Source organism: Lutra lutra, chromosome 14, assembly GCF_902655055.1.
Source record: "Lutra lutra chromosome 14, mLutLut1.2, whole genome shotgun sequence".
Lineage (NCBI taxonomy): Eukaryota > Metazoa > Chordata > Mammalia > Carnivora > Mustelidae > Lutra > Lutra lutra.
In genome coordinates this window covers 79577276-79596825 of record NC_062291.1, presented here as the reverse complement: position 1 = coordinate 79596825, position 19550 = coordinate 79577276, and the positions used below count along the sequence as shown (strand labels likewise).

The window sequence follows — 19550 nt, the reverse complement described above, 5'->3', positions numbered from 1 at the left end:
TTAAGGATTTTATCTATTTATTTATTTTAGAGCAAGGGAGAAAGAGAAAGAGAGAGAGAGAGAGTAGGAGCTGGGGGAGGGGTAGAGGAGAAGGGAGAGGGATGACTCCATGCTGGGCGTGGAGCCCCATGTGGGGCCTGATCCCATGAGCCCCAGATCATGACCTGAGCTGAAACCAAGAGTTGGACGTTCAACTGCCTGAGGCACCCAGACATAAGAAATAGATCCTTCTAGAGCATGGCCGAAGGGAAGTGACTATGTAGAAAGTCGTCTATTTCTATAGCAATTTCTCAGGATTCTAGTGAAAGGGAGCCTGGGGACTGAGGTTTCGCAACCACCTGCCCACCAAGAGTGAAAGGCCACAGGCAGGCCCTCAGGAGACCCACTTTCTGTGACATACGCCCTACTCCCGAGCAAGAGTACAGGCGTCCCTCTGGCCTCCCTCCCTTTGAGACCAAACCCAGAGAGAAGTCATAGTGCTGGCCCAGAGCCCGCTGTCGAGAGGAGGCTCAGATCCTCCAGGCCAAGAGAACGCCTGCCATCGCTGAAGAGAGGGAGACCTTCCAGAAACAAAACGGAGCTCTCGGCAGATCAGACCAGCTCCTTCCTCTCCGCATGTAAGGATCTGATGGGTTTGTGCGTGAGAGGGTATTTTTGAAACTGCTTTGCACTAAATTCGATTCATCAGAATTTTCCCCTCCAGGCAGCCCTGACAAGAAATGCCGTCTCTGTCACCACATGCGCGCGTACTCCCGCGCGCACCCACACACGCTCCCTCCTGCCGAAAACATCCTGACCAGACAGGCAATGTTTTCGGGCTGACCGAAGAGAGTCCATCACTGTCCTGTGCCCGTCGTGCGAACAGAAAAGGAATCCGCTCTGCAGGATCCTCCTCGACGTTCAGGTCAAGGGGGAACATTATCTCAACACAACCAAGTGCTAAGACCCTTCTTGGGCTGTGAGGTGACCGAGGAGGCCACGGTCAGGTGCTGTCTTCCCACAAACACAGAGCTAGTTCTGGCGAGCCAGGTTGCTAGAGTTTTCCAGGCTGAAATTCCTGCCAGCTACATGGCTCCCTATACCTGGATGAACACAGGCCAGTCACTTGACCACCTGGGCCCTTGGACGGTTTGTCTAACCTAAGTGGGAAAAATAACTGTAAGGATTATCCTTTCCCGGTATCACTGCAGCTCTGATTCTGCCCTTGGCCTCCAGCCCTTAGAAATTGGGGGAACTTCCTGGCAAGCTAAGTCTTCCTTTTTATTTAGTCACAGCTACCGATCTGGGCATGAAGGAGAATCTGGAGCCTACACACTATGTGGGATGGCTGTCCTGCCGGGCAAGGGACTCTCAGGGTCACACTGACCTTGACTTCATCTTTCCCTCCAAGTGCACACCACCCATACACCCCAGGTTCAGGGGAGGGTTTCTAGAACGGGGGAGGCTTTGGTGTGGGTTGCACCGGTGTGTACACATGTGCCCAGAGAAACACCCCGACACATGCTTTGTTTTGAAATTGACTTCTCCGCAACAACACCAGGCACTTAGCAGAGCAGACGCTCCAAGGGCTGAGTGCCTTAGTGCAGGCCACATCGGATGGAGGCCAAGCCAGCAGCCCTGGGCTCCTGATTCTACCTATTTGTAACTGGACCCTGGAGAAATGCCAGAATGCCAATCAAGTCTCAGGAGAAAGAAAGAAAGAAAGAAAGAAAGAAAGAAAGAAAGAAAGAAAGAAAGAAAGAAAGAAAGGCAGGCCGGCCTCGACTGCCCTTTAATGCCTTTGCCTTCTGCAATGATATCGCCAAAATCTCATCTTTGTAGCTAAACTCCTTGCTTGGGTAACTTAAGCTGAAATCTTTAAACTCAGATTCTTAAAAACCCAACTGGAAAAAAGAGATTTATAGACACTAGCAAGAAAAGAATGGAACACACGGAACTGAGAAAGACCTAAGAAGGAGCTTCCAACAGACTGTCGTTAAGGGTCCTTCTCTTTATTCTCTAGAGAGAACCCCAGAGCACCCTGCCCAGTCAGACGGCTAACAAGCAGTCTCCCACGCAGCTACGACACCACCAGCAGTCAGGGAGACACAGAAATGTCTCTGTTCAACCACATGTGCTGAAGACCCTGCACCTTCCTCAATGAAAAGTTCTTCTGGTCTTGTCTGAAAACACACTTATCCTCCTTTTATATGCTGTTCTAATGGGTTTGTGTTACGGGGTGTGTGTGTGTGTGTGTGTGTGTGTTTTCCCCACATTCACACTGAAATCTCACTCCCAATGTGATGAACGTGATTCGAAGCTGCTCGGGCCCCATGAAGGGTATGAGCGCCCCTTATAAAACAAACCCCAGGGAAGAGCCTTGCCCCTCTTCCACGTGAGGACACAGGGAGAACACGACCGTCTATGACCAAGGAGTCAGGCCCGCACCAGACACCCAATCCGTTAGTGCCTTGACCGTGGATTCCCCAGCCTCCAGAACTGCACGGAATAAATGTCTGTTGTTGAAGCCGCCCCGTCTATGGCACTTTTGTCATCCCATCCTCCGCAGACCAAGACAGTCTCATACCTCATTTCTGAAACCAAAACAAATCAGAAGGGGCAGGGAAGACAGACGCGTAGATAGCATCCATGAAGCCTGAGTGATCTGTGAGACAAAAGGGCCATCAAAGACGATGCAGGAACTCGGAAAGAACAGTGACGCCTGGTGAACCCCTAGGGTGTACCCAGCACCCTGCAGGTACCAGACGCCCCCCCAAGCACCCACATGGGTGGGCGTGGTGGGTTCACGTGTATAGTCAGGATAGTGAGAGTTTATTCGGGACACAACAATTAAATATATATGCAAATATACATGAACACCCACGCATATTTACATAACACACACATACCTGTGTGGAGACAGAAATAGACGTACACACAGACAACACATGTGTGGTTTCTGTAATCTGAAAGGAGTATCCGAGCACAAGTGCATGCTGGCATGGTACGGGATGCTGGCCTGAAGGGGGCAGAGCCCAGCCACAATGCTGGGGACGCCAGTGGCCTTCCCAGATCCGCTCAGCATGCTCTCCCAAAGCCCACGGGTCCAGGATGCAAGGAATGGAGCTTGGCTGGGTCTTATTTGCTGGATTATGTTCAGGGCGACATGTTGTAAGGGAAGGAGCTGACCAGGAGTTTGGGGAAAGGGCAACAGCCAGAACCTAGCCTTCCTCCGCGCACAGCCTAGGACAGACATGCCTGCCCAGGACCTGCCCCTTCAGGTGCTCCCGCAGCCTGCAGGAAGCACCCACCCTGCTTCGCGAGCTCACCCTGCACACGCCACAAGCATCGCTCTGATTTCGGGGTGCCTTCCTGGGCAGTGCCTGGGTTCTAGGATGGGGGCCTCAAGCAGGGACCGCACGCCTCAGCCCACATCACGGTTTGTTCCTCAGTTCCCTCACCTCTCCTCCCTCTAACCCTCCAACAGGCAAGGCATGTGGACATCGTTCCACAGTTTCAGTCGGGCTGGTCACCTGTTCCGAGCTGGGCACCGGGGCGGCCACGTCAGACACACCAGCTCCCTGCTCTCAAGAAGCTCCAGTCCTCCTGGGGCCTGAGGGTGACAATCCAGAGCCGAGGGGCCCAGTGGCTCGCCGAGGGGCCCAGAGCCCTGCAGGGGCAGAACCGAGATGAAGCACGGGTCTTGTGCTCCCTGTCCTAAACCAGTGGGTCTCCTCTACGTCCCAGGGGCTCCTGGGCATTAGCAGGCTGGAGAGTGTGAATCAGTCTCCAGCATGTTTAGGCGCCATCGGTTTCCAGGGCATCCTCAGCTCCAGGGCGATGCACCAAACAACGGGGTTTCCGCATCTGGATCCGCGACTGCCCCATGGGGACAGCCGGCCAGGCCAGCCGGTCTCCCCTGCCCTCTGCCCCTCAGCCTCACCTTAACCCGTCCCCTCATTCAACCACCACTTGGGTGCCCAAGGGGCCCCAGCTCTGCCCTCCCGAATATAACCTCTGGAGGTTCCTGGAACCTACCTTGGGTGACAGGGGAGGCTGTAGGCTAACCACACGCCTGGAGTTAGCCAAGTGCCTTCTGCAGGAGGGTCAGGTCAGCTGCTGATCCTGTTACCCTCACTGATTCACATCTTGGACAAAGAGAGATATCATCACGGGGTCAAAGGAGACTCAAGTGCTAAGCTCAGAGCAGATGCCGTCCGCTCAGCAGAGCAAGGGCGGTCCGGCCTTAGCCTTCTGGGCCCCCAAGTTCTTTATGTCCAAAGTATCCTCATCTAAGTGTCTGTCTATCCGTCTCCATGTCTATCTTTGTGCAACTCTGTCTGAGGCTCTGAATTGGGTTCGGTTTCTATCTGTCCTAGAGCGTGTCTCAGTACTTGTCTCCCTCTCCTCTGCCCTCCCTTGCCCCTGTGTGAGTGTGAGTGTGAGTGTGTGTGTGTGTGTGTGTGTGCGTGTGTGCACGTGCCCTCCCACCCCCGCCAGCCATCTACATCCCCTACCACCACCACCCCACACTGATCTTTGGTCAAAAGGGGAAAAGCACATTTGGAGGCTGTTCCGCTAACCTGAATTCTGCCCTTTCTACCGATAATTAAAGCTCATGTGTTTTGACTTTATAATTCATCACTTATAATTCTGCCTTTAGAGTGGTCCTTCAAAGCTTTGCAAATTATTATTAATAATAGCAACGGAGAAAGGATTTGAGGGCTTTTACTGCATTGGACGTTATCCACCCCATACTCACCCCTTCCTCATGTTCAGTGTACACTCATTACTGAGTCACGCTGAGGCCATTGCTTTTAACATACAGATCTGACCCATGAACCACACAGGGGTTGGGGCACCAACGCCCCACGAGCTGTCAGAATCCAAGTATAACTTTTGGCTCTCCAAAAACTTGACTAGTAGTAGCCTACTGTTGATCGGGAGCCTTACTGGTAACATAAAGAGCTGATCATCACATATTTTCTATGTTACATGTATTTTATACTGTATTTGCACAAGAAGGTAAGCCAGAGACAAGAAAGTATTGAGAAAATCGTAAGGAAGAGAGAGTATACTGATAGTACTGAACAGTCACCAAAAAACCCATACAAAAGTGGAGTTGTCTCGCACAAACCTGTGGGGTTTGAGGGTCAAGGGTACATACCTTACAGGTAGATTTCACCCAGTTTGCTAAAACCTCAGCGGCCCAGAAAGCATCACGAGCTCCCTGCGCGATCCAAGCAGCTGTGACTACAGGAGAGCATCACGCCCCCCGCTGAGAAGGCTGACCTTGATCGAGACCCTGAAGCTTTGCTGACTGAAAGAAGTGAACCCAGAGTGGGTTTAGTTGTTTTATTTCATTTATCTGCACGTCAGCAATTCTCCGGCCATTGCCCAGAGGTGACACTCGGCCAACACCTCCCCCAGCAGCCCCTCGTGAAGCACCAAGACAAACTTCGTAAAAGTTCCTTCCCAGCTGTGCTAAGTAAATGGCGATGTGGGATGCACTGGGTGTCTCAACCACGACCATGACGTTGCACCCAGAAACAAAAATGGAACAAACCTGGATGTGAGCTAGAATACTTTGGTAAAAAGTCTGGCATTTAGAAAATTTTAAAAGCTCATTTTTCTACCAGTGTCTGCAAACAGGCTTTTGTGTGATAAAGGAGCAGCGCTTAAATCTGTCCCTTTCTTTCCAATCTCTTTACAGGACCAAAAAGAAAAGAAGGACTTGTAAACAGCCTGCCTGTTGCAGAGAATAAGTATTGTTCAACACCTTGAAAACACGCATTTCCTGAAGGCACTGACTGCTTCAGAACATTTCCACGCCGTTCTCTCATACATAATGCAGCAGCATCACGCAGTCTTTGACCCACTTATTAAAAAAATTCTGAACAGAGGGGCGCCGGGGTGGCACCGCTGGTCAATCATCAGACTCTTGATTTTAGCTCAGGTCAGGACCTCAGGGTCCTGGGATCGAGCCCCCCGTCGGGCTCCCTCCGTCGGGCTCCCTCCGTGCTCAGTGTGGAGCCTGCTTGGGATTCTCTCTCTTTCCTTCTTCCTCTGCTCCTCCCCACCCCCTCGAAATAAATAAATAAAATCTTTTTTAAAAATTCGGAATAGATAATGTCTGAATGAAATCATGTTCTTCATGTATACTATCAGAATGACCTGATTCGGATAATTTCGTAGAAGGAAACCAGCGCGATATTCACAAAATATAAACAGGAGCGCGTACAGACCTGGCTCCAAAATTCGTGCTCCTCCACTGGGGAGGGGAGCGATTTCGGACAGGTTCCTAACACACCTTACCTGGGCCCTTTTCCTCATCCGTGAGGTGGCACCTGCCACCGATGGCATGAGGTCGTTCTGAGAAGGGAGTCTGCACTCAGACCATGCCGGGCACACAGAGGCGTTTACTCTCTCCAGTCCTTACCATGTCAGAATTCTACAGCCGGGAGTACCATATCCTTCGCCTGAACATAATCAGAGAAACCCAGAGCCAAGTCCTATTGTCTTTTAAGCCGCCTGTAGTCAGGGGACAGCAATACCAATGATTGGTGAATTTCCAGAGCAATGAGAAAAGAATGTGATTTTCTTGCTCTTCCCACACACCCTCCGCTCCCCTCCCAAGCTCGCTCGCTCGCTCTCTCTCTCTCTCTCTCACACACACACACACACACAGCCTGGTAAAATGGCTGTGGGCGAGGAATTGTAAAATCAAGCAATAAATCCACTCGAATATTTACTGAATTAATTCACAGCCAGTCTGACAGAAATTGTAATCAGCAAAGGAGAAGGAGTGTTCTGGGTTCTGGGGTGCACTGGGGAGTTTTTCTCTGTCTTGCATTCCTTGAAAGGAAGACAGACATGAAGACAGACATGATGAGGGAAGGAGGAGCCAGTCATCCCAGGGCTGGGGAAAGAAGGTTCCAGGCAGAGAGAACCACAAGATGAAAAGTCCTGGGGTGGGAAAGAGCTTGCCAGTTGCAAAGGGCAGGCTGAGTTATGCCCCCCCAACCGCTGGGGAAGAGAAGAGGGCCAGGAGGAGGAAGTCTGCCCTGAGGAGCTGGAGAGCCTGGGGAGCGCTTCACATGGGGTAGAACTCCCCCTACATATGGTCTTCAAGGCCACCATGACTGCTCTGACAAGGGCAGCAAGGCAGCAAGGCAGCAGTGGGGGAGGGGGACAGCACATCACATCCGCTGCGGGGAGACAGGAGTCCAGAGACAGAAGGTGGGGCCCTGTACTAGACAAGCAAGGGGGAAGGACAGAGGGAGAAACAGCTGCAAAGATGAGTAGTCAGACTCGAGACTCCCATGGAAGGTTAAGGAAAAAGCTGAGATCCCAAGTGTGCTTTCAAAAAGTTTTGGCTAAAATAAGCATTTCCTTCTTCTGTCACTGTAACTGATACCAGAAAGAAGATAGCTTTTCTTAGGGTGCCTGGGTGGCTCAGTCAGTTAAGTGTCCACCATCGGCTCAGGTCATGATCTCAGAGTCCAGGGATGGGGCCCCCACATGGGCCTCCCTGCTCAGCGGGGTGTCTGCTTCTCCCTCTGTCCCCGCCCCCCCTTGCTTGTGCACTTGCTTCAGCTCTCTCTTTCTCAAAGAAATAAATAAAATCTTGGAAAAAAATAAAGAAAAAAAAGAAAGAAGATAGTTTTTCTGGACTTCAGGGGACCCTGAATCATCTCTTAACAGCAGTCGATTTAATAACAAAAGTATCAAAGCCGTAATCAGTGGTTTGACTATGACAGGGCTGAGAAGCAACCTCAGATTTCAGTTACATAGAACAAAGCTCCAGTGAAAGATACGATTTCCCACAGCAAAGGGGCAAACTGTCCCAAGGTTAAGGGTTTTTGACAATAACCCAGTTGAGTTAAAATAGACTCTCAGAGCTGACCTCCCTGCCACCAGACTCCTCAGTTGGACCATAAAAGGAGCAGAGTAAGGGAGAAATCTGACAACGGCCACCTGACAATTATTTGCAGTCCTCATGCTTTCAAGCCCTCCGACTTACCGACAAGCCCCAGCGCTCCCCCTTATTTGAAGGACAAGGGCAGACCTTTGTGCTTTGTCTTCTCAAATCTCTTGCATCAAAGGCTCCAAGTTTTCCATTATCTCAAGGGTCCTACTATTTTAAAAGTCATGCTTCTGGTTTCAGCTGGAATCTTAATGAAAGTTGAAGCAAATAATTAGGGGCTTATCTCTTCTTTATTTGTCACAGGACATGCCGACAGGCCAAGCATTAGAAGTAAGAGAAAGAAAGAATCACGGATTTTGGCTCGCGCAAGCGGAAGGAGGTGATAGCACACGTGCTCTGGTATGAATGGAGAATCTGACAAATGTTGTCCAAACTTAAGGCGGGAAAGCTCTGACTCTTGACAATTCCATATGGCACTTCCTTCAAAAGCCAACACCAGAGGGGTTCATCTGCTTGGCTCAGGAGGTCAAGGTCAACAAAGGACTGAACGGATTGGCCCGTTCAACATCAGACATGATGATGGAAATCCATCAACCAAATCATCATTCCCGGGGCACCTGGGTGGCTCAGTTAGTTAGGCATCTGCCTTCAGCCCAGGTCACGATCTCAGACTCCAGGGATCGAGCATCAGACTCCCTATTTAGCAGGGAGTCTGCTTCTCCCTCTGCCCATCCCCCCGTTCGTGCTCACTCTCTCTCTCTCAAATAAATAGGATCCCAGAGCCGCCAAACAAGTAAATACAAAACCTACAACGAAGACATCAGTGATGGAAAACTAGCATTTCCACCAGAGAACACGCAGAAATACTTTGATACAGGAGAAGAACCAGACACTCCCCTAGGTGCTGTTTCAAGACGGAGGCCCCGCAAATCCTCGCTTTCCCCCCTGGACACCACTTTCACCCCAGGATGTGGGAGCAATGCCTCCGAGAAAGAGAAAGAGAAAGAGGAGGAGAGCCAGCATCACGCAGAGCAAGGGACAGACACTTGGTGCTCGAGTAGGTAACGGGGGCTCGTCTGCGGGGCAACCAGAGGTGAGCCGGACCTTCCCCTCCCTGTGCATCAATCAAATGCTTTCCAGCTCTTTCCAGGTCCCACACAAGAGAAAACGCCCACTGCTTACTGACACGTACGCCTGGGGTGAACTCCGGGCTTGGGCGCCTCTCAAAGCCTGAGATGCTGCTCCTTCATCTCCTGGGAGAATTCCAAGTGCCCAGCCAGGGTCTGGTGCTCCAGCAGGACCCTGGTGCCTGGACAGCCCCACCTCCACTCCATCCCCCAAATCCCTTTTTCCTGATGTAGAGTAATGCCATCGGCTTCCTCACAGCTGCCAGGCCTGGGCCTTATCCCCTCCCCGTTGCATTGTCCTTCCTGCTTCAAAAACCTCACCTGGGAGCCTCCCCTCCTTTTATCGCTTCCAAAAGGCCCCGTGCACAGCCCCCTCACCCTGCTAGAGCTGCTTCTCCTCCACGCAGCTGCCTTTCTCTCCCTCTCGCCTCCAGCCACCATGGCTCCTTCCAAATTCCTTAAGTTCCCACCGCAGCCTCCCTTGTGGGCTGACCTGCTCCAGCCAATCGCACACATATCCTGGCTTCCTAGGGTCAGACCAGCCCTTTTAGCAGCTCTCATCTGCGAGGCTAGCTACAAAGCCATACATTTTCTCAGGAAAAAGACAAAAAAAAACCCCCCAAAATTATTTCTGTCTACACGTATAATGAGATCCAAGTAAAATGATGCTGTATATTCCACTCACTCGGGATGAATCGTGGGCCCTGCACAGATGTCCTCTTGTCCCCTGAAGCACAGCCCCGCCTACTCCAAACAGCCCCCTGATGGGCAGCCTCGCAGGCACTAAACCGTTATCTACATGGGGGCATAAAACTAGAAGGTTCTTTATTAACTAGGAGGGACCTCGGGGGAGAATTTCAGGAAAGCCGATTTCCAAACAGCTCTAAAGAGGAAGATAGGCTCTTTCGTCTATGAATAAGGAGCCCTATATTAAACAAGAAAGGCCACCCAGTATCTTCAGTGGCAAATCTGGAAACTCAGAATTACAGTTTATGTGACAAGGAACACAATAAAGAAATCAAGGTGGGCTGTTATCTCCCTTGCCCCTTGAACACACCCAAATCTGGTCACAAGACTCCTCCATCAAAGGCTGCCCACTGCTGCCCAAACTCCTTAGTGCGACTCGCGAAGCCTTCCAAGATTTGGCCCCTGCAATTTCCCTCTAGTCCCCCACACCCAGCACTCCAAGACCCTCCCGGCCCCTCTGCACCGGCTCTTGCTGTTCCTTCCACCTGGCTGCCCTCCTGCCCAGCAGACACCTGCTCAGGAAGGTTCAGCAGGATGGCCCCTCCTCCATGCTGCCCTCCATTACTTGATCTCCACTGAATGCTGACGTGTCCGTCCCAGTGCCTAAAACACCCAAGTGCATGTTTGGGGTGCACAACATCGGCCTCCCCCAGGAGACTGTGCGCTCCTTGCATGCCAGTTCCTTTGTCTGTGCATGACAGTGGCCTCCAAGGTACAAAGGGCCCAGCCATCATTCTGCCTCTTTGGCTTCTTCTATTTTTCTATCTTATAACCTGACTGGTCCGATTCCATCATATATATATATATTTATATATATAAATATATATATGTGTGTGTGTGTGTGTGTGTGTGTGTATGGTATTATATATATATATACATATATATGTATTATATATACATGTATTTTATATATATATATATATATTTTTTTTTAAACCAATCAAATATTACGCCTGGGTATGAGGGCAATACTTCCCAAGGCCCCTGAGATTTGGGTAATTTATAGTTTCTCCAGGCAAGCCTTTACCCATCAGCCCCATACCTCTGGTTCCCTTCCCACACACCATGCCAGGAATTTAAGCTCTGAGTTTTAGAAGAGGTAGTCACATATGGAGATGGGGGAAAGGCAGTATTCAGGAAATCACAAATATAACACAACATAAAATAATGTAGCATAACAATATAATATAACATAACATAATATGATACGACATGACATAAGATAGCATAACCTATTTTGAGCATAAATTGGGAAAGGCACCGCGTAAAGCCAGGAAAGCGAACACAAGGGACGGAAGGGCATTATTGGAGAAAGCCCATCCGAGCGGGCTGGTTTCCGATGTTCAGCACCTTCTTTTCCACTTCACAGGCACTACGGGGTTTTCTCGGGGAGTGACACTAATGCATCCTTTAGCACCATGTGCCAGCATTTCAGGGTTTTCTTCCCCAGACTTCACTAGGAATTACACTATATTAAAACAAACAAAAACCCACGAGCAGAATACTTCACAAACATTTACATGTCCTCCCCAGCGTCCCCAGCATGACCATGCCTCCTCTCTCTAGCTGCAGAATCTCCCAGCCACAGGGAGGGGCGGAGGTGCTAACCCCACCGTGCGGATGTCACGGCGGAGGCCCCACGGGCACAGAGTCAGCCGGCGGTGCACACGTCTGGGAACCCAGGACAGCTGTGCACTGAGCCAGCACCACGCTCCGCTAGCTTTTCAAGGTGGCCTCTGTCGAACCTTGTGCTGTTCCTAACAGCGGAGCTGGGCTTGTCTGTGGTGAGCACGTTCTCCCCATTTTTTCTTGGGAGCAGTGGGTCTGTTTGTCAGGCATCCCGTCCATCTTAATGCCGCCCGGCTCTCTGGTCCAACTACAATACACTGGCCACAGACATGGACCCACAGTCACACAGTCATCCAGTGAGGAGACAGAACACTGCCCTGGCCCACGGAGGCCATGTGAAGGGACAGGGTTCAGGGCCTCCCTGAGGAGGGAGAGAGAGGCCAGGAGAGCTCTGCTGGCTGCAGCCTCTGCTTAGGCCCCTGCCCACGGTCCTGTGCATGGGAGCAGGTGGCTGGTGACCCCAGGGCCCCAGCTCAACCTTGAGGTGGCCCCAGAGTCTGCAGGCAGCCCCTGGATTGTGCAGTCAGGCTGGATGCTAAGAGCTACATCCCAGAGAGGGGCTGGCTCTGACATGCTCTTCCCCCATCTGTTACTAGAACAATCGGACGTGACAGACTTGGGGCACGAACACCTCTTCATTTCCGAAGTCCCACCTTCCCTCATCCGCACAGACAGCACTGTCAGGCCCCACCTTCCACCACAGTATACCTTGTCCTTTTTTACCTGGAGCCTCTTCCCTCTGTCCCCACCTCTCTCTAGCATCAGACACAATCAGCAGGAAAACACTGCGGGAAGCTTCCAGCCAGACATAACTGTCCTCCTCCTCTTGCCCCTTCCCCTTCCCTGGGCTTTAGGTCACGTCTCTCAAGCCTGGTCACTAAAGATATTCACTACAGGTGTCAAAACACCTGAGTTGTCCCCAAGCAGGCTTGCCTCCCGTGACATCCCAGTTAGGGCAGGAGATGTAAGCTGAGCAGCTCAAGATCCATTACAGACCAGCCACACACTCCAGTGCTCCCCAGTTTCCTCGGCCCTCTGCCCCGGTGTGCCCAGGTCCGTGCAGACGGTACCAGGGGTGCAGCACCCAGCTCCCCCAGCAGCTAGGGTGCCAGGTCAGAGGGGTTGCCCCAGGTAGTCTCAGGGGCAGGTCCCCTGTTAGACATCAGAGAATGATCCTAAAGGCCACCAACCCTATCCTATCACTTCAGGTGATTCGGAGCTTTCTTCCAGAGGGGAAGGAGGGAGCAGGGTCCTTTTTTCCAAAGTCATCCTGGTAACTATCCCTGGAAGAACCCTACGTGTTGGTCACAGAGACACACACCTTCTTGTCTTTAAGTTACTCTGAATGGTTTGCTTCCGCACCTTCCACCAAAGGTGCCTGGCTAAGTCCACAGGCAAAGCCCTTCTGAGGAAGGAACATTCTAGGTACACCTCTGCCCAGGGACACCCTACAAGATCCCAGGCTCCTGGTCACAAAACTTCCCATCCAGCACTTACAAACTTTGCCAGTCACTGGTTCAGGAGTCAAAATGCCCAGCAGACTTGGGCTGTCATGCCTCAGCGGCCGGACTGGCCCTATGCTCCAGCCCCACAGCCTCACACACACTCTACGCCCAGTCCCCTCTACCTTCTTCCCCAAGAGCAGGGTCCCTCGGACACTGATGCCGTGGGGGACCTCTTCTTCCCCACAGCCCTGCCCTGCAGAGTGTGCCTTTGGGCCATTCTCTCTCCCTGAGCATTAAAGGAAAGGAACACAGTCCCAGGATCCTCCTCAGAACAAGGCTGAGCCAGGAAATTCCACGCATGACGTACATGTATACAGATGTTTTCCCTAAAGTAAAGCCAGCCTCTCCAGCCTTCTTCCTGGAAAATACTCCCACTTGCAGGCATGCCTCCCTCAGCAGAACAATTAGCCATTATGAACTTCCACCAGGGCCCTGATGAATGGTTAAGAGGAACAACTCTCAGAAGTTGAGCCCCTTTGATCCAGACTGTTCCTGGAGTTCCAGAGACCCAGACCTGATCCCCGTTAGAGATGGTGCTTACCGGGGAGAGCCTCGGGAAACGCCGCTCCTCCCGCAGCAAGCCAGCCACACATGGGTTGGCAACTTTCACTCTGACATTCTGCTCCCCTGAGTTTTCTCCCCCAGCCCAGACAGAGAGCAGCTCGAGCTCTAACAGATGCTAAGCTTCAAGTTCAACAAATTGTCTATCTTTAGCCAAGTCCCACTCAGGATGAACCTGGTAAACAGCCACCTTTTTTGGAAACTGATCATTTGAGCATCCCTGAGGAGATGGAAGGAATCAGAAAAAAAATTACACTTTAGGGCAAAGACACAAGCTAAGACACAAAGGTAGGCCATGGTCATGGGCCCATGGTCCATCATTTTTATCCCCAAATTAACTATCCACTGCCTTCCTTTGGGGAGAGAGAATTTGCAGTCTCAGCTACTTCACTGCCCTGGGAGGAAGCCCCAGTCCATGCTCATCAAATGATACAGTCCATCTAAAAATATATTTTTTAGCAAATCGGAAGTTAACGGGAAGAGACTCAAATGACTGCCAGACTCTCTGAATGAAGATCAGCAGGAAAGGCCTGAGTGGTGTTTCACAAATGATGGGCTTGTGGGATCTGAAACAACGTTCTGGCAAAAATAGGCTCCCCATGACTTCTAAGATCCTGACGTTTCAGCTCTAAAATTCCCCGACTCTGGGTCTCCGCAAACACCTTGGAGTAAGTGAAGCCCGGATGCTGAGAGCACCCTGGGCCCGACAGTTGGCCTGCGTTGTCAGCTGCACAAGGACACAAAGCAAACTGAGGGTGGGGACTGTCCCTGCCCCTGCCCTGAGCCAGAGGCTGCTCCTGCCTCCATTTAAGGACGAAGCAGAGGAAACCATGGAAGGGCCCAACCCAGAAACGACCTTTCGCAATCAGGAGGGCTGGCAGGTGCAAAACATGCTCTGGGAAGCCCACCAACCCCGCAGGGACTTTCCTGCACAGCCGGGGCAGGCCCTGTGCAGAAGACCCAACTTCCTGGCCCCGGGAGCTGCTCTCCTTTGCAAGGGCTAAGAACGGCAGAAACAAAAGGAATCCACTGCAGTTTGCCCTCCACGCTCCCCCTCTGTCGCCCCCCATGCTTCCCCCCCCGCACCCCCCTTGCCACTGCCCCAGCCTCCTCTGAAGCCTCTGGAGCTCAGGCAGGAGCTGCCTCATCCACCCAAGAGGCTTCCTCAGGTGGAAGAGATACCCGCCGAGAGACGGCCAGAGAGAGGGCAGAGCTGAGCGCACAGTTCTCTAAGAAGAGCAAACCATGTGAGAGGGGAGAAAGGGAGATGGAGAGAGGCCCCAGCTGTCGCGGAACTGACCTGCCAGCAGCTGAGCCATGGTGCACTTTCCTGGGACACTGTGGGAACAGCATTTAGGCAGGGTCACATGTCCTTCAGCCAGTGGCACTGGCAGGCTCTTGTGACACCACATGGTGGCGACAGGCAGGCCGATCACCAAACTGGCTGTCCCTGTGGCCGTGGGCCCACACATGGGGTCTGCAGAACCTTAACACCTGAGGTCCAGTCAAGCTCCTGCTGCCCCCCAAGTCCCCGCTGTGGGTCCCCCTCCGCAGGCTCAGTGTGGAACAGACGTGCCTATGACTGTGCTATATGCGTTCAACGAGACACTTAGCGAGCATGTACTGTGCTCAGCGCTGTGCGAGAGACTGGGGACAAGCATGATAAACAGAATGCTCTCAGGATCCTTCCATTCTGACGAGACCCATGGAAAGAGACAAAGCAAATAACTACCAACGGGCAGAGAATTACAAAGAACTCACACAGCAGAAGGCTACAGAGCCGGGGTGTCCAACACAACTGTCTCCTGCCAGACGCAGCAATTTCAATTAAAATTTAAAATCCAGTTTCTTGGAGGTGCTGCCCACATTTTGAGGGCTCGATAGCCACATGTGGCTAGGTGGCGGTCATACTGGGCTGTGCAGATTATAGAACTTTTCCATCATCCCAGAAGGTTCTATTGGACAGCACCGGAGAGTAACGGCAGAAAAAGTTATGGAGGACTGAAACTGGAGAAGGACCAGTCCGGCCAGCACAGCGCAGAATGCTTTCTGGACCAGCTACAGCACGTGCAAAGGCCCTGAGGTGGCTAAGCACTGCATGTTCAAAGAGTTGACAGGTGCTCAGTGTGGGTGGAGAGTAGCTGGCAAGGGAAGGTGGGAGGCCAGTCCTGCAGCACCCTCCCCCACACAGGAAAGCTAGGACTTCAGATGGAAAGCCATGGGAAGCAGACACAGGGAAGGGCCACGATCCAGGCTGTTTAAGGAGGAAGGAAGGAGAGGGAAGAGAAGACCAGACTTTACTACCAGGTTTCTGGGTGCAGCAGCTGGCTGGCTGTGGAGCCGTGTGCTGAGACAGGGAGGGGCACTGGGATTGGGTTGGTGCATATATAGGTTATTTTGTTTGAGAGAAGGAAAGTCATCAGTTCAGCTTTAGATACTCAAAGCCCGAGCTCTCCGTCAGAAACCCGAGAGGAGACAGGAAATGAGCCCCTGGGTAAATGCGGAGCTCAGAGGAGAGGGAAGGGTATAGACCAGGAGTTCTTGGTACGTAATAGTACTCAAGTAATAGTACTCAAGTCCATGAGACATCTTGGGGAGAGCAGAGAGAGACATCAGCTTGGCCCAGGCCAAAGACTTGAGGATCCCTGAGCTCATATACAGTCATGAGGGTAGGGGACATGGAGCCCTGCGCCACCCCAACCAGCTGTATGACTGGGGGCAGGGGGTCAGTAAACTACGACCCACCGCCTGCTTGTGTAAATAGGGTTGCCTAGAACACTGGTTTACTAATGGCCTGTGACTGCTTTCACACTTGAACAGCAGAGCTGAGTTCCTGCAACGAAGACCATATGGCCTGCAAAGTCTACAGTACTTACTCTTCAGCCCTTTACAGAAAATGTTTGCTGAGCCCCTGACGGCTCTCCCGACCTCAGAGAGCCCTCGGTTTCCTCACCTATAAAATGGGGGCGGAAGTACGTGTCTCATAGGATTCACGGATATAAAAGTTCTATAATGGGAAACACCCAGCACACGAAAGTTTCTGCTAAATCGAGTCTGCTCGGCTGGGGGCTGCAGAACCCCTCACTCTCGGCTTTCACACTGCAGCATCCAGCTCTGTTTCCATGTTCCGTGATGCAAACAGCACACACCTGCTTCCAGAAACAATGGCTAACCTGAGTCTGTAAGTACAGTGTCCTCTGAGCGACTTCCCACGTAGGGTGGGTGTGTGCGAGCGACTGGGGCTAAGTCGGCTCTTCGTGGCCAGCCAGCCCCACCCCCCAGGACTCCCACCCAGGCTGAAACCCAAGCATTAGTCCACGAACAATTGGTTTTCACGGAGCCACTGTTTGCAGTGCCCAAGTCCTCACCATCAATCTTAAGGGGAGAAGAGGGAATTATTCAACATCCTTTGCTTACCCAGGAACTCGCCCGGCTCAGGCAATCCATCTGGCAAGGACAGCCAATCACATTTCTGGCTGAAGTGGTTCCTAGGCAACCAAAGACAGAGCCACAGAAAGAAGGCGCAGACAGCGGGAAGAAACATGGGGACGGGGGCTGAGGGTCAAGGCGGGGAGAGTGGCCCAGACTCCACCAACCCAGAGGTAACGCTCACCCGTCCTGGCTGCTCACCCCACCATCCGTGAGCGCCCCAGCCCAGTGCCCCAGCTGAAAGGGACAGCATGCGTTCCCGGGCAACCGGCAGCTACCTGGAGGGCCTTGGAATGTTCTTGGCCGTCAGCCCACCTTAGAGAAAGCCTACAGGTAAGCCCCACAGAGAGAGCAGTAAAGGGCCACAGGGGCCATACCGGATGCATCTAGGAACGACAGCGGAGGAAAAGCACCTGCTATTGGACTCACTGTTTTTGCAACCGCCCCCCCCAATAATCCATTTGTTGAAACTCTAATCCCCAGTGTGTTGGCATCTGGATGTGGCACCTGTGGGAAGTAATTAGGTCACAAGGGTGGAGTCCTCATGAATGGTGTCAGCGTCCTTCAAAGAAGACACAGATCTCTCCCTCTCCCCGCCCCCACTGTCCCCCGTACTTCCTCTCCCTCCTCCACCATCCTCCTCCCCTCGCTCCCCCACCACAAATCTCTGCTCCCTTTGCTGTGGCCAGGGAAGCACGGAGGGCACAACCATATGTAAATCCGGAAGAAGGTCCTCACCAGACACCAAATCTATCAGCACCATGACCTCCCGGGACCTGAAGCCCCCAGAACCCAGAGCCATCAGGGTTGAAGCGCCCCCAGCTGTGGTATTTTTGTCCCAGCAACCTGAACTAAGAGCCCCCAGCAGGTTCCTTCAGGACTCGGGCAACACCCAGCCTTCGGAGAACTCTGCAGCTTATTCAGAGTCGGGGGAACAAAACTACTAAATTTCGTCCAGCGCTAATATACAAAGTGAAAGGCGCTTCCTGGAGCTGGACAGCCGCCTGCAGCCCACAGCAGGGATGCTGTCATTTAAGTGAAATGACTTTGCCAAGAGTCACCTCAAGAAAGATCCAGGGAGGCCTAAAGACTGATCCTTATCAGGAGCTCCAACAGCCCTCTCCGGCCCCTTCCAAGCTACTGAAATGACAGCAATTTCCAGGCACATAGTGTCCCCACTTTTGTCACAGCCCGGTGCTCTTGTCTTCTGAGTCTTCACAGACAAGGGTCCTCCCCTCTGAGAAACCCTGGGAGGTGGGTGGGGCTGAACCGGTCACGGGCTTCTCAACAGCCTCCCACCTGGAAAGAGAGGACGGAGGATCGGGAGCCACAGGAAAAGGAAGGGCCCAAGTCTCTGCTTCCTCATCTGCGACCCAGATGGGTGCACAGGTCTGTCCCCCCCCCACCCCCCGCCCCATGAGGTCCACCCACAAGTTCTCCCTGGCCTTGGCCACTGTTCTCATCCCACCTGCTTGTCAAACCCCAGCCCAAACTCATCAACTTTCCCCCAGGCTCCCAATCCAGTTCTCCTGTCCTGGCAAAGGCCACATCGTTCTCTTAGTCCAAGAGGAGCGTGAAACCTTCACTGGGTCCCTGCCGCCATGTGCAACCTTCCCCACCCCCCCACCCCCACCAAAGGGGCTGCTTCTGGCTTCCTTGCCTTTCTCCACCTGGCCTGGCCCTCCTACTCTGATCTACAGGAGCATGGGCGGCATGGGTTCCCCTAGCTGATCGGGAGGCCTGGGAAAGGGGGGGGCTCCAACTACACAAAGGGTAAAGTACTTCCTGCTGCTGCACTTAGCAGAAGCTGAGCCACAAGGGGCTGCCGGGGAGGGAAGGCACAGGCAGGAGCGGCCAGTCTGACCCACACAGTCTGACCCACAGCCGCTGCCACGCTCCCTGGAGCACTTCCTGTCCTCCCCTTGCCCCCGCCCCCGCCCCCCCACTGTCCAGCCACCCATGCCAGGGAAGGAGTGTTTTCTGTAGAGGATTTCTTCTCTCCCAGCTACTCCTGTTCTGTTTGGAAACAGGGGCTATTGTTGCTACCAGACCTTCTTTCCCGGACAGCAAAGAAGCAGCCCAGAAGTGGTCAGAGTTCCTCAGGGACCAGGACGGAGACGCCTAGCTAGCTCGGCGTTTCTCAAACTCCCTTTTCTACATGTAGCTCACCTGGCATCTTTACAAATCTCTGGTTAGGGCCACCTGGTGGCTCAGTGGCTCAGGTCATGATCTCAGGGTCCTGCGATCAAGACCCGCATTGGGCTCTCTGCTCAGCGGGAAGCCTACTTCCTCACCCTCTCTGCCTACCTCTCTGCCTGCTTGTGATCTCTGTCTCTCTGTCAAATTTTTAAAAAAATCTTAAAAAAAAAAAAAAAAACTGGGGCGCCTGGGTGGCTCAGTGTTAAAGCCTCTGCCTTTGGCTCAGGTCATGATCGAGCCCCGCATTGGGATCTCTGCTCAGCAGGGAGCCTGCATCCTCCTCTCTCTCTCTCTCTCTCTCTCTCTCTCTGCCTGCCTCTCTGACTACTTGTGATCTCTGTCTGTCAAATAAATAAATAAAAAATCTTAAAAAAAAAAACACACAATTCCAGCTAAGTGGAGATTTGGATTCAGCTAGTCTGGTGGGGACGGGGGGGGGGGGGGGGC

At 52.5% G+C, this 19550-nt stretch overlaps 1 protein-coding gene across 16 annotated transcripts in view; it reads right to left on the bottom strand.

The window, feature by feature from the left end:
* TACC2 (transforming acidic coiled-coil containing protein 2) overlaps nt 1-19550 on the bottom strand; it is a 205913-nt gene that overhangs the window by 50149 nt on the left and 136214 nt on the right. The gene's annotated exons all lie outside the window — the stretch shown is intronic.